Source organism: Dromiciops gliroides, chromosome 3 (genome assembly GCF_019393635.1).
Source record: "Dromiciops gliroides isolate mDroGli1 chromosome 3, mDroGli1.pri, whole genome shotgun sequence".
NCBI lineage: Eukaryota > Metazoa > Chordata > Mammalia > Microbiotheria > Microbiotheriidae > Dromiciops > Dromiciops gliroides.
This window is the reverse complement of record NC_057863.1, coordinates 606,319,948-606,333,367: the sequence shown is the minus strand read 5'-3', so window position 1 is coordinate 606,333,367 and position 13,420 is coordinate 606,319,948.

Sequence of the window (13,420 nt, the reverse complement as noted above, 5' to 3'; positions counted from 1 at the left end):
ACACAGGTGCCATGGGGCACCAGTAGGAAGTCCCTGACACAAAAGAGCCCAACTACGTAGCATTATTATTATTACTGTTGTTGTTGTTATAAATAACAAGTACTAACACGATCATTACCTTGCTGTTGTGGTTGACGCTGCTGCTCTGAACCAGGTCTGGACAACTCTGACCTCCCCAGGGCCTAGGAAGAGAGTACCAGGCGAACGTAATGGTGAAATTTCTCTTGACCCCTTCATCTCCTCAAACTCCCTCAAGGTCCACTTCCTCCCATAAAAATATTTTCATCTGGGGCAAACCAATTTGGAGGGGGGGGCATTATGGGAGGAGTCAGGGGCAGCATAAAAGACAGTCAGACTTTGGGTGTAGCCCAACCCTTACCCACTTGGATATTTGGGGAGAAAGGCAGGGCCCAGAAGAGGGGTGCCATGGCAAGAGACCCTAGGGAGATAGCTCAGGACTGGTTGCATCCATCAGAAATACCTTATCAGAGGTGAGGGGGACAGCAGTCACCTCAGAAAACAAGTGCTCTCTAAGAGGGAGGAAGTACATGCTCCCCTGTGTAATCACCCTGGGGCAAGGCCCTGTTCACCTTATCCTCATTACAGCTCAGCCTCCCTCCACCCCCTTCCTTTATTTTATTTATTTATTATTGAGTTTTTTTTATTTAAAGGGGTTTTCTTTGGGTGGGGGCAATGAGGATTAAGTGACTTGCCCAGGGTCACACATCTAGTAAGTGTCAAGTGTCTGAAGCTGGATTTGAACTCAGACCCTCCTGAATCCAGGGCTGGTGCTTTATCCACTGTGCTACCTAGCTGCCTCCTACCCCCTTCCTTTAAAGCAGGGGTTCTTAACCTGAGGGTCCATGAACTTGAAAAATTCTGATAACTGTATTTCAATATAATTGGTTTTCTTTGTAATGTTATATATTTTATTTTATGCATTTAAAAACTATTCTGGGGGTAGGGGCAGCTAGGTGGTGCAGTGGATAGAGTACCAGCCCTGGATTCAGGAGGACCTGAGTTCAAATCCGGCCTCAGACACTTAACACTTACTAGCTGTGTGACCCTGGGCAAGTCACTTAACCCCAATTGCCTCACAAAAAAACAAAACCAAAACCAAAAACCTACTCTGAGGAGTCCATAGGTTCCATCAGACCATGAAAGGGGCCCATGATACAAAAATGGTTAAGAAACCCTGCTTTGGAATCCAAGTATTACTCCTACCAAAGGGTGGGCAAGGGAAGGCTCTGGTCCATTGGAATCAGAAAAGGAATGATTTTGCCTCTACTCCATTCGCTCCAACATACACACACACACACACACACACACACACACACACATCACCTCTTCTCCATCCCTTACAGACCCACTGAACTCAAATCTGGCCAGGGATTGGAACAGGAACAGAAAGAGGGAGAGAATCACAGATTGTTGGAGTTGGAAATGACCTCAGAACAAGAATGTCCCAGCTGGGAGTGAACTAAGTACACAGAATGTCAAAACTGGGAGGGAACCAAGAACATGGAAAGTTGCAGCTAGAATCGACCTTAAAACACAGAACATCAGAACTGGGAAGGCCCTTAGAACACAGAATGTTAGAGCTGGCAGAGGCCTTAGACATGGAATGTCAGGACTGGAAATAACATTGGAACATGATATGTCAGAACTGGGAGGAACCTAAGAACACTAAATGTCAAAGCTGGAAGGAGCCTTGTAGAACATCTACTTCATCTTCATTTTAGAGATTTAGAAACTGAGAAACCAAGAATGAATGAAGACAGACACAAATAGATACAGACAGGGAAAGGAGGCAGAGACAGATAGACACACAAGAACAGGGAGGGAGCCAGAGACAGAATCCCACACTCTTCCCCCTAGTTAGGCCCACTTCCTCCATGGCTTCTGCCTTGACCAGGCCCTGGAGACCGTGGGATGGGGAAGGAGCCATATCCTGGCCCACAGGACGCCCAGGCCCCTGCATTCCCACGGCCTTATGAGAACAGGGTCCAGACCTATGAACAGGCACATACATGCAGAGCCTGTCATCCAATTCCCTTAGTCCTGACTCACTCCTCTCTGACCCCGCCTTCTATCAGGTAGGTTGGGGTAGGAGACTGAGCACCCAGATTGGGGTAGAGAGAGGTGGAAAGGAGGCACGGTACATAGATCGTGCCAAAGGGGGCGGGCAAGGCTCCTGGCAGTAGGGTTAAAGGTTCCACTGGTATTTATCAGGCATTCAGGGAGATAAGAACGTCTTCCATTTGCATTTCTCCCACACAGGACTCCAGGAGGCCCTGGAGGGTCAGCATCCAACACCCCACCCCTCCTTCCTACCTTCCACAGAATGTTAGACTATTTAATGCTCTGACGCTCTGTGTTCTAATGTCCCTCCCAGCACTAACATTCTATAGTGGGGGGTGGGGGGGTCCTTCAAGTGCTGATTGAAGGTCCCAGTCCAGCTTCCATCCAGTCACCCCCTGACCCCTCTCCTTCCACCTTAGCCATCCTATCTCCTTACTTTCTCTTTATCCCCACGATCCCCTCTCCTCCCAGCCTCAGGCCTAGAGCACACACAGCTGGCCAGGAGGCTGGCTGCTGACAGCTGGGCCGGAGATAAGATCTAAACAAATTGCAGCTATGACTTCGTACAAACATTCAGAGACTAAGCACATTCTACACCCCTGTGCCCCCGTGCAGGGCTTTTAATCATGTCGGGGGAGCTTAGAGGATGGAGAATTCAGACTCCAAGGAGGGTGGGTCCGACATGGACTCATACACGAACAGACTGTCGGTGCTGGAAGGTGCCTCGAACATCACCCAGTCCAACTTCCTTCACATTACAGCTAGGGAAACAGGCCTGCCAGATCAAAGATTTAGAGCTGGAAAGGACTGTATCAGTCACCTGTTTACTTACTTGTGTCCAAGTTGTGTCCTCCTCAACCCCTAATAGAATTTAAACTCCTTGAGAGAGCAGGGACTTGTTTTCTTGTCTTTTCCTAGCTAACATGGTACCTGATGTTTAACTAAATGAAGTGAGTTCGATTTTCACTGCCTTATAAAGCCTTCCCCAGGATCATCCAGGGAATCAGTGGCAAAGGCATTATTAGACTCTAGAGTTCCAGCTCACTGACTGTGACAAAAGAGACCAAGGACTTGGGATGGTACAGCTGAAGTCTACCCATGCTCATTCCCACCACACCCACAGGCCCAAGGCAGGAATGTGGAAAGGGTTAAAGTTTAGGAACTCAAAAATCATACAAGGATAATAGAATCATACATTTACAGCTGAAAGTGACCTCAGAGGTCCAACTCCTCATTTTACAGATGAGGAAACAGGTCACAGAGTCAGAAAGTGGAAAAGTAGGATTTGAATTCAGGACTTTTGATTCCAGATCCATTGAGCTTTTCTGCCTCAGCTTCCTCGTCTGTAAAATGGGGATAATAGTAGCACTTACTTCCAAGGCTTTTTGTGAGGATCAAATGAACTAACACACGTATAATGCTTTGCAAACCTGTAGGTGCTATAAGAAATGTTATTGTTGTTGTGAGGTTTTGTTATTTTCACTGTCTTATGGCTATGTGACCCTGGGCAAATTGCTTCCTTTCTCTGGCCCTCAGTTTCTCCATCTATAAAATAGGGGGCTTGAATTAGAATATATGTCTCCAGGGCAGCTAGGTGGCACAGTGGATAAAGCATCAGCCCTGGATTCAGGAGGACCTGAGTTCAAATCCAGTCTCAGACACTTGATACTCACTAGCTGTGTGACCCTGGGTAAGTCACTTAACCCTCATTGCCCTGCAAAAAAAAAAAAAAAGAATATATGTCTCAGAGGCCCTTTATAGCTCTAATGTCTAGAGTTTCAGTCTTCTAAAATCATGCCCCCTTGGGAGTCTGGGTGTTAGAAGGAGGAAGGGATGTCACAAACATTTATTAAGCATCCAGGCACTATGCTAAATAAGTGCTTTACAAATATTATCTCATTTAAACCTCATAAGAAGCTTGGGAAGTATCATTGCCTCCATTTTACAGTTAAGGAAACTAAGGCAGATGGGATGAAGTGACTTGCCCAGGGTCACATGTGTCTGAGACCACATTTGAACGCGGGTCTTCCTGAACCCAGGCCCAGAGTTTTGTCCACTGCACAACCTAGCTGACTCTGAGAGATGAATGATTGTAAGAGTTATTAAATTTAAATGATGATTGTTAAATTCTCTAATTTTACTTGGAATAAAAGTGAACATATTTTAATATTGGTTATACAACTAACTTGCCATGTATTCGTTGTCTTTCCCTCTCTGGGCCTCAGCTTTTCCATCTTCAAACGAGTACATTGTGTGTTTTTGTTGTTGTTGTTGTTGTTTTTGCAGGGCAATGAGGGTTAAGTGACTTGCCCAGCTAGTTAAGTGTCAAGTGTCTGAGGCTGGATTTGAACTCAAGTCCTCCCGAATCCAGGGCCGGTGCTTTATCCACTGTGCCACCTAGCTACCCCCAAACGAGTACATTGGATTATCCTTTTATTTATTTATTTTTCTTTTGGCCCAGATTCGAGATTTTATCTATGTAGAGAACATCTGATAAGGAAACTTCCCGGGTCCACATAGAGCAGCAGTCTTCCACTTTGGGATCTCGGGACCCCTTTACACTCTTAAAAATGATTGGGAATCTCTCGAAGAGCTTTTGCTTATGTGTCTTACATCTACTGATGTTTACAGCAGTAGAAATTCAAATGTCTTAGTTTTATCATGAAAAGAGCTTTGACTTCCAGGCCCCCAGACCTGAATTTGAGAGCCCCTGGGTCTTAAAGAACGGCTTCCTGGAGCACTAAGAGGTTGATAACTTAACCCGGGTCATGGAGAGGATCATAAATCTAGAGATAGAAGGGACCTCAGAAGTCATTTAATCTGACCCAGTCATTTTACAGATAAGGAAACTGAGGCCGGGAGGTATTAAGTGACTTGCCCAAATTCCTGCTGCTAATAAGCATTACGTGCAGGAGGGATTTGAACCCAGTCAGGTGTTCGGACTGCAATGCCTGTACCAGGCTACAACCCACAACTACTTACGTGTCAAGCATGACTTGAACCCAGGTCATCTTGATTCCAAGACCATATGCTGCCTCTCAGAGCTGTATTCTATGACCCTGAAAGTCCCTTCCGCCTCTAAATCCTCTAGAAGACTAGGAATTAATCTAAGGCTCCTTCCAGCATTCTATGTTCTAAGGTTCCCTACCAGCTCTAAAATCCAACGACCTCGTTAATTAATGATCTGAATTCGATGTCTAATGTCTAATGTTCCCAGGTCCCTCTAGCTCTAACATTCTGTGCATACCACCGGCACCCAGCACTGAGCCACCCCCGACCAGCTCCCACGCACGACTCGTGTGACCCTCCATCAAAGTCCTTCCCCAATGCCAAGTCTTTACTTCCCTCACCTGTCTGGGACTCTGGGCTCTCCCGGCAGAGGTGGCTCTCTGCCCCTCTTGTCTCTCCGGTCCCCCAATCTCCCCAGGACCCGGGCCAGGCGGGCCCCCAGATCCCGGAGCCGCGGCCGCAGCCGGGGCCGCTCGGCCATGGCAGGGCAGGGGGCCGTTGGAGAGGTAGCTTTCCTTGGACGCTCCTTCCTTCCTCCCGGAGCTGGGCTTCCAGGACAGCTGAGCAGCGGGGTGGAAATATGTGTGTCACCCGGATTCCCGCCGTGTTTATTGAAAAAACACCCCTCATCCACTTTCCTCCGCCCACTAAGTAAACAGGAGCCTGGCCGAGATCAACCGACGGTCGAAGGTGGGGGGCGGAGGAAGCGTAGTGGCAGTCACCGGATCAGGTCCTCATTTAGATTCTAGGGACTTAACCCGTAGGACTGGGGTAGTGGAGGGGCCGGGTCTCCCCTCCCTAAAGGCTCCCTCGGCTCTAGTCCCGCATTCCTTGGGGCTGGGCTGCGGATCTCCTAGTTCTTCCCGTTTCTCTAGCCCCCACCACCACCACCTATGGCGCTGAGGTCGGTAGGCGATTCTGCTTTGGGCCTCTAAGAGAAGAGAAGGACCAGGGGCCAGAGTTGGGGACAAGGGTCGGAGGAGGAGGTAGGAGGGACGTTGGAGGTGAATGAGCTACACGAGTGAAATCGTGAGGTCTGGAGCCGTTCTAAGAAACTCAAACAATGTTAGAACTTGGAAGGGGTCTGGACAGCACCACGTCTAGACTTCTATTCCATTCAAACTTGTATTTGAACGCGGCATTCGATTCTATCCAGCAACTTTAGCGCTATGCACCCCGTATGGCGTTAGCAGATGGGGATACAAGACAGAAATAATCCATGCCCTGAAATCATTGATCTAGCGCTGGAAGGGACTTTAGAACCTGTGTGGTCCAACCCCTCCAGTTAAAGATAAGGAAACTGAAATCCCGAGTTCGTAGTGGAACTAGTTCAAGGCCGCACCGGCTGTAGATACTTAGGTCTCTATGCTTCTGGCTGGCGGGGAAGGCGGGGTTAGAGGAGATTCCCCTCCCCCCTCCCCCCTCTCTTGAAAGGCTTTCCCTGTCATCTCCGCCTGTTGGTTTCCCTGCCTTCTTTCAAGACAGCTCATATTTCACCTTAGATCTTTCCCGGTCCCTCCAGCGGAAGAGATTACCTCCCATCTATTCAGCATATACCTTGTATGTACCTCATTTTCATGTCGTCTCCGTTAGACTGTAAGCTCCTTGAAGGCAGGAGCAGTTTTTGTCCTTCTTTGTATACTCTGAGCTTAGCTCAATAAATGCTTGTTCGATGACTGACAAATCTGCCACTCTTTTCATAGTCGATGAACATTTATTAAACATCTACCACGTGTCAGGCACTGTGCTAAATTCTGAGGAGACAAAGAAAGACAAAAGATAGTCCCGGCCCTAGAAGAGTGTATAGTCTAATTGTACTATGATCCCTCAAATCACTTTCTACTGGACACCTAACTAGTCTTAGGAAAGTTACTTAATCTCTGAATTTGTTTCCTCCTCCGGAAAGTAGAGATTCAATTAAACACGTATTCATCAAACGACAAGCCTTTATTAAATATCTATTATTCTCCAGGCATTGTACTCAGAGAAACAATAAAGACAAAATAGGAAATTGTTTCTGCCCTCAAGAAACACATTCTGGGGCAGCTAGGTGGCGCAGTGGATAGAGCACTGGTCCTGGATTCAGGAGGACCTGAGTTCAAATCCAACCTCAGACACTTGACACTTATTAGCAAGTCACTTAACCCTCATTGCCCTGCCACCCCCAAAAAAATTAAAAATAAAAATAAAAAAAGAAACACATTCTACAGGGGCAACAACTTGCACAACATAGAAAACACATACAAGGCTGATATAAAGTAACCTTGGGGGAATGTAATCGCCCTGGGGGGAGCCTGGAAAAGCCTTATGCAGAAACCTGAGCTGAATTTTGAAGGAAACCTGGGAATCCAAAGGCAGAGACAGGGAGGGATTTCCAGGCATGGAAAGGACCAAACATCAGAGACTAAGTGACTTAAGGGAGGCTCCGTTTAGAGCCTGCTCTGGCCAGGGTGCTGTGCTGATCAGAATATCAGACAAAACCCAAATAGAGCCTTTAAAAATTAGGGGGTCGGGGTAGCTAGGTGGCTCAGTGGATAGAGCACCAGCCCTGGATTCAGGAGGACCTGAGTTCAAATCCGGCCTCAGACACTTAACACTTACTAGCTGTGTGACCCTAGGCAAGTCACTTAACCCCAATTGCCTCACACACACAAAAAAATTGGGGGATCCTTCTCCCAACTCTTCAAGCAGGTTGTTGGGACTTCCCCGGGCTCTACTTCTAAAGGCAAACTCTAATGTGGACTTCTGACGACTTAAGGCTCCTAAGGTCCCAGCCGTCTCTAATGCTCCTTCACCTAGGATCAGGGAAGAACAAACTCAGAGGCAAAGAACAGAGGTTCACGTTTTTTTCTCATCTGTAAAACGAGGATCATGATGACTACTTCTCAGGGCTATTGTGTGGATGAAATGAAATGATGTTTGTAAATCACCTTGGAAATCTTTAAGTGATCTATAAATGCTGGCTATAATTTGTTTATTATTATTCACAGATACATGTGGACATGGGTGGGGAGAGCCACTGGCTTCAGAACTTCCTCTCCCCACCCAGAGGTTTACAGCATTTATTGCCTAGATCACCACCAAGAAAGAACAGTTCCTGTGTTTGGTATGCATGCCTATTTCCCAGGAGACAGCCAATCAAAAAGTTCCCTTTTTGACACACTCAGCAGATGGAAAACAATCACAGACTATCCCCAAAATCTCCTATGTGGAAGCAGGGGTGGGGAAAGTTGCCTGACATGGCATGCCATACATGTTTATCAGGATCAGCCAATGGGAGCCCTGCTCTTTTATACAACCAGCTTCTGCCCTCAAAGGACTTACATTGTACTGGGAAATAATAAATATTACCTGTAGTACTTAACTGCAAAACTGTCCTTCAGGCTCAGCTCTCCTTTTTCTCTTCTTCCTGCCTTTGTCCTTAACTCTGGCCCACAACCCCTTTCCAGGTGACCCCTTGCAGTCCCAAGCAGAATAGCTCATCCACTACAGCCAAAAGTATGGAGGGGGATAGAGAGTCAGGAGATAATGGACAGTCAGACACCGACCCAAGGATCAAATGAAATAATGTACACAAGCCATAAACTACTGCCCAAATGTCATAATGCATATTACTCTTATTATTTCTCTAGCTTTAAGTTTTACAAAGTTCATTCCTCCTAAAACCCTATGAAGTAGGTGGTGAATGTTATTATTCCTGTTTTAAAGATACCAATGCCTAATGCAGTGCTTGGCAAATAGTAGGCACTTAATAAATGCTTCTTGATTCATTGCTTGATTCCAACACAAAGTTTTTTTTTTTTTTTTTTTTGCGGGGCAATGGGGGTTAAGTGACTTGCCCAGGGTCACACAGCTAGTAAGTGTCAAGTGTCCGAGGCCAGATCTGAACTCAGGTACTCCTGAATCCAAGGCTGGTGCTCTACCACTGCGCCATCTAGCTGTCCCCCAAAGTTATTTTTGAAGCAACTTTGGGCATCACGGGGAAGTGGAACCTGGGGTATCTGAGCCCAAATTTCAAAAACCCACAAAATCCATATGCACAGAGACACCACCATGCATGTAGATGTGCTCAGACACACATGTTCACAAAGGCACATTGTTCTTTGTTGTTTTTGAATTGTTTCAATCGTATTTGACTCTTTGTGTGACCCCATTTGGGGTTTTCTTTTTTTAAATTTTTTTGGTGAGGCAATTGGGGTTAAGTGACTTGCCCAGGGTCACACAGCTAGTAAGTGTTAAGTGTCTGAGGCCGGATTTGAACTCAGGTCCTCCTGAATCCAAGGCCAGTGCTTTACCCACTGTGCCACCTAGCTGCCCCTGGGGTTTTCTTGACAAAGGTACTGGAGTGGTTTGTCATTTCTTTCTCCAGCTCATTTTACATATGAGGAAACTGGCAAACAAGGTAAAGTGACTTGCCCAGGATCACCCAGCTAGTAAGTTTCTGAGGCCAGATTTGAACTCAGGTCTTCCTGACTCCAGGGCCCATGCTGCATCTATCACCTCACCTAGCTGCCCCCTCACAAAGGTGTGGGCACACATAAACAGACTTATACCTATAACTGGCTCTCTGAGGCAGAGATCTAGAGAGAGTTTCCAGGGGTTCTTCCCTCCTGGGAAAGACGGCAGAAACACCTGAAAGTCTATGGACAATCAGCAGGCAGAGGAAGAGGGCCCTCTAGGAAGGAAGGGGAGGATTTGTTTCTGTGCAGTAAATTTGGTTCCTTCACAAACCCAGGAGCTTGGTGCGTAGGATGCCATGATGAGCACTAGGGGGAGACAAAGATGAGCAGGTGCTGTACCTTGCAGCCTGATCAAGAGCCAGCCCCACCAGCAATGCATTTGCTATTCTTTCTACTGTCCTGGTCCCATCTCTCATCACCTCTCCCCTCGACTATTGTACTATACAGTATTCTACTACAGTACTGGTCTCCTAGTCTTCAATCTCTGCCTGTTGAAATCCTGCTCTTCCTTCAAGGCTCAACTCAATTGGCACATCTTCCATAAAGCCTTCCCTAATTTCCTTGTTAGAGTAAATAGACCCTTCCATCCCATTTCCAAAAATCCTCTGATTTCTCCACACTTTTCTCATTCTGATTTGTGTAGATGTATCCCCTCCACTAGACTGCTAGCTACTTGAAGGTAGGGGAGGGGTTTTTCCCCTAGCATAAAGCAATGAGCTGGATCCAGCTCATCCAGGCTCCAGAAAGCTGATTGTTAAATTTCCAGTATGCCCACCTCAAAAATTGACAAATGCTATAAATCAGGACTTGATTCATTGTTTTGTTGATTGTCCAGGCCTAAAAAAGTGATAGAGAAAATGTTAATAATATAGATTAAATTTAAAAGTGTGGGGCAGCTAGGTGGGGCAGGGGATAGAGCACCGGCCCTGGAGTCAGGAGTACCTGAGTTCAAATCCGACCTCAGACACTAACACTTACTAGCTGTGTGACCCTGGGCAAGTCACTTAACCCCAATTGCCTCACTAAAAAAAAAAAAAGTGTGCTGTAATATATATACCTACCCCTCCCCAAGAGCTGGTTGTTAAATATTTACCAGCACACCCCTGCAAAAGATCCTGAACAGAGTAGAGACCCAATAAACATTTGTTGAACTCAACTAATTACAGAGGAAACTAATCTCAAACAAAAATGGAGATTTCCAGGGCTCAAGAATAGCAGGAATCTTAGTGCCACAGAGAAATGTGCTTTGAGCCAGAGGAGACAGTCCCATGTAGGTGAAAGAATATTGTTGTTCCATTGTGTCTGACTCTTCATGACCCCATTTGGGGTTTTCTTGGCATAGATGCTGGAGTGATTTGCCATTTCCTTTTCCAGCTCATTTTACAGATGAAGAAACTGAGGCAAATAGGGTTAAGTGTCTTGCCCAGGGTTACCCAGCTACTAAGTTTCTGAGGCCAGATTTCACCTCAGGTCTTCCTGACTCCAGGCCCAGAGTAATATCCACTTTGCCACCTAGCAGCCCTAGGTGAAAGAATACCAGATTTAAAATTAGGAGACCCCAAATCAGGTGGTCCTCTGTGATGAGACTAACAACACTTTAACTACTGCAATGCTTTCCATCATGTCTGGTCTCTATACCCCTACCAATAATGTGGAGAAGGGCATGTTTGCTTCTTAGAATTTTCCCATTGTAAGTTCCACCTTCCCTTTGAGGAGTGTAAATGAACCAACACTGTTTGCTCTAATATATAAACATATGTAATAGGTGGCCTGGCCTGGGGGGTAGGGGGAAGGGAGCCAGTCCTTGGAACATTCCTGGCCTGGTTTCAGATCAAGTCACCACCATCTCCAATTTATCCTGTATTTGTCTTGTTCGTACATAGGTATTTACGTGTTATTTCCCTCAGTAGCCTATTTGTTCCTTGAGAGCAAAGACTGAGTTTTGTGGTTGTTGTTGGTGTTGTTGTTGTTGTTGTTTTTTTTTGGGGGGGTTGCCTTCTTTTGTCTCCTTAGTGCTTGGCACATGGTAGGTGTTTAATTACTGCTTGTCATTGGCTGACAATGGTTCCTGATCCTTTCAGTAGTAGGCAGTGACAAAAAGCTTTTTTATTGGTTGTAAATTAAAAAGAACGGATGACTCAGGGATTTCTGAGCCTTGAAGTTGGAGGATATTCAAAAGAGACAACCTGTCATATACCCCTTTATTGTTCTATACTCCTTCCCAGCTAAGAGGAGCATCAGTCCTCTGGTGATGCAAGGCAGCCACCTTGTCTCCCACCTGGCCATGGCTGATGCCTCTGTGTTTTTTGAGTTTCTTCTTTTCTGATCTTAGGTGAATGACACTTCCCGGAAGGGAGTGTCCAGGTGACCTCGTGAGTTTGGGAGAGAGAGCAGTCATGGGAGGGAGATTGTGGCCCACTCCCTAAGTGGAAAAGAAAAAAGAATGATGAAGAGCCAAGTTAGAGGTCCCCTTTTGCAGACCTATCATTTCAGACTCAGCAACCCTGAGCTGTCAGTTCCGGTTCCAGAAGCCCTATCAGGCTTCCCATTCACCCCCTCACAGGTGGTGGGTTATGGGAATATTTATGCATACTTTAAAGACTGGCTCCTTCCTTCCCCTTCCCCTCCCCATCCCCATAGACCAGATCACTCCTATTACACATGCAGTCACAAATTTATACATAGATATATGTAAATAGAGGGCAACTAGGTGAGGATAGGAGAGCAGTCAAGTATTTGAGAGTTTGTCCTGTGGAAGAGGGATTGGGGTTGTACTGTTTGTTTGTAGAAAGCAAAACTGCTTTCAAAGAGGCAAATTGAGGCTTGATGTCAGGAAAAATTCCTTATCAGTTCGAACTGTTCCAAAATGGAATGGGTTGCCTTGGGAGGTAGGGGGCTTTCCCCTCCTTGGGCTTCAAGACAAAGTGTGATGGTCACTTGCTGGGGAATATATAATGGGGGGGGGTGCTTTCTAATAAGAGTTTTAATAGATGGGAGCTGGGCTCCCTTACAATGATCAAATTTTGTGATTCTGTGAGCTTAGCACAACCAACCAACATATTGAAAAGTCTAATTCAGTATTCCACACCCAAAGTCCCTCACCTCTGCAAAGCAGTAAAGGAGATGCCATCTCATATCTCTGATGGACAAAATCTGGTTATTATAAATTCTTTTTTTGTTGTTTTTGTTATTGTTTTTTTTGGGGGGGGGGTTTCGGGGCAATGAGGGTTAAGTGACTTGCCCAGGGTCACACAGCTAGTAAGTGTCAAGTGTCTGAGGTCGGATTTGAACTCAGGTCCTCCTGAATCCAGGGCTGGCATCCTATCCACTGTGCTACCTAGCTGCCCCTCTGTTATAACTTCTAAGCTTTCAGTTTAAATGGTCTTATTGTTCTTTCCATTTACATCCCACTGCATCCGAAGCCATCTCCAGTAGTCCTGCCACTGGACCCAGATGGCTCTGGAGGAGAGAGTGAGGCTGGTGACTTTGCACAGCTCTGTTTCATTTAAATCTAGTTCACTAGAAGTCATAACATCAAGGGGCAGCTAGATGGCGCAGTGGATAGAGCACCAGCCCTGGAGTCAGGAGTTCCTGAGTTCAAATTCGGCCTCAGACACTTAATACTTAACTAGCTGTGTGACCCTGGGCAAGTCACTTAACCCCAATTGCCTCACTAAAAACAAAACAAAACAAAAAAAAAAGAAGTCATAACATCACCCTGATGTCATGGTCCTCTTCGAGAACAACTATTTTGTAAATAATGTCCACTAGATGGCGCAGGAGACCTGGAGTCAGGAAATCCTGAATTTGAATTCTGCATTAAACACTGTGTGACTTTGGGCAAGGTCTGTAAAATGGGATAGTAATAA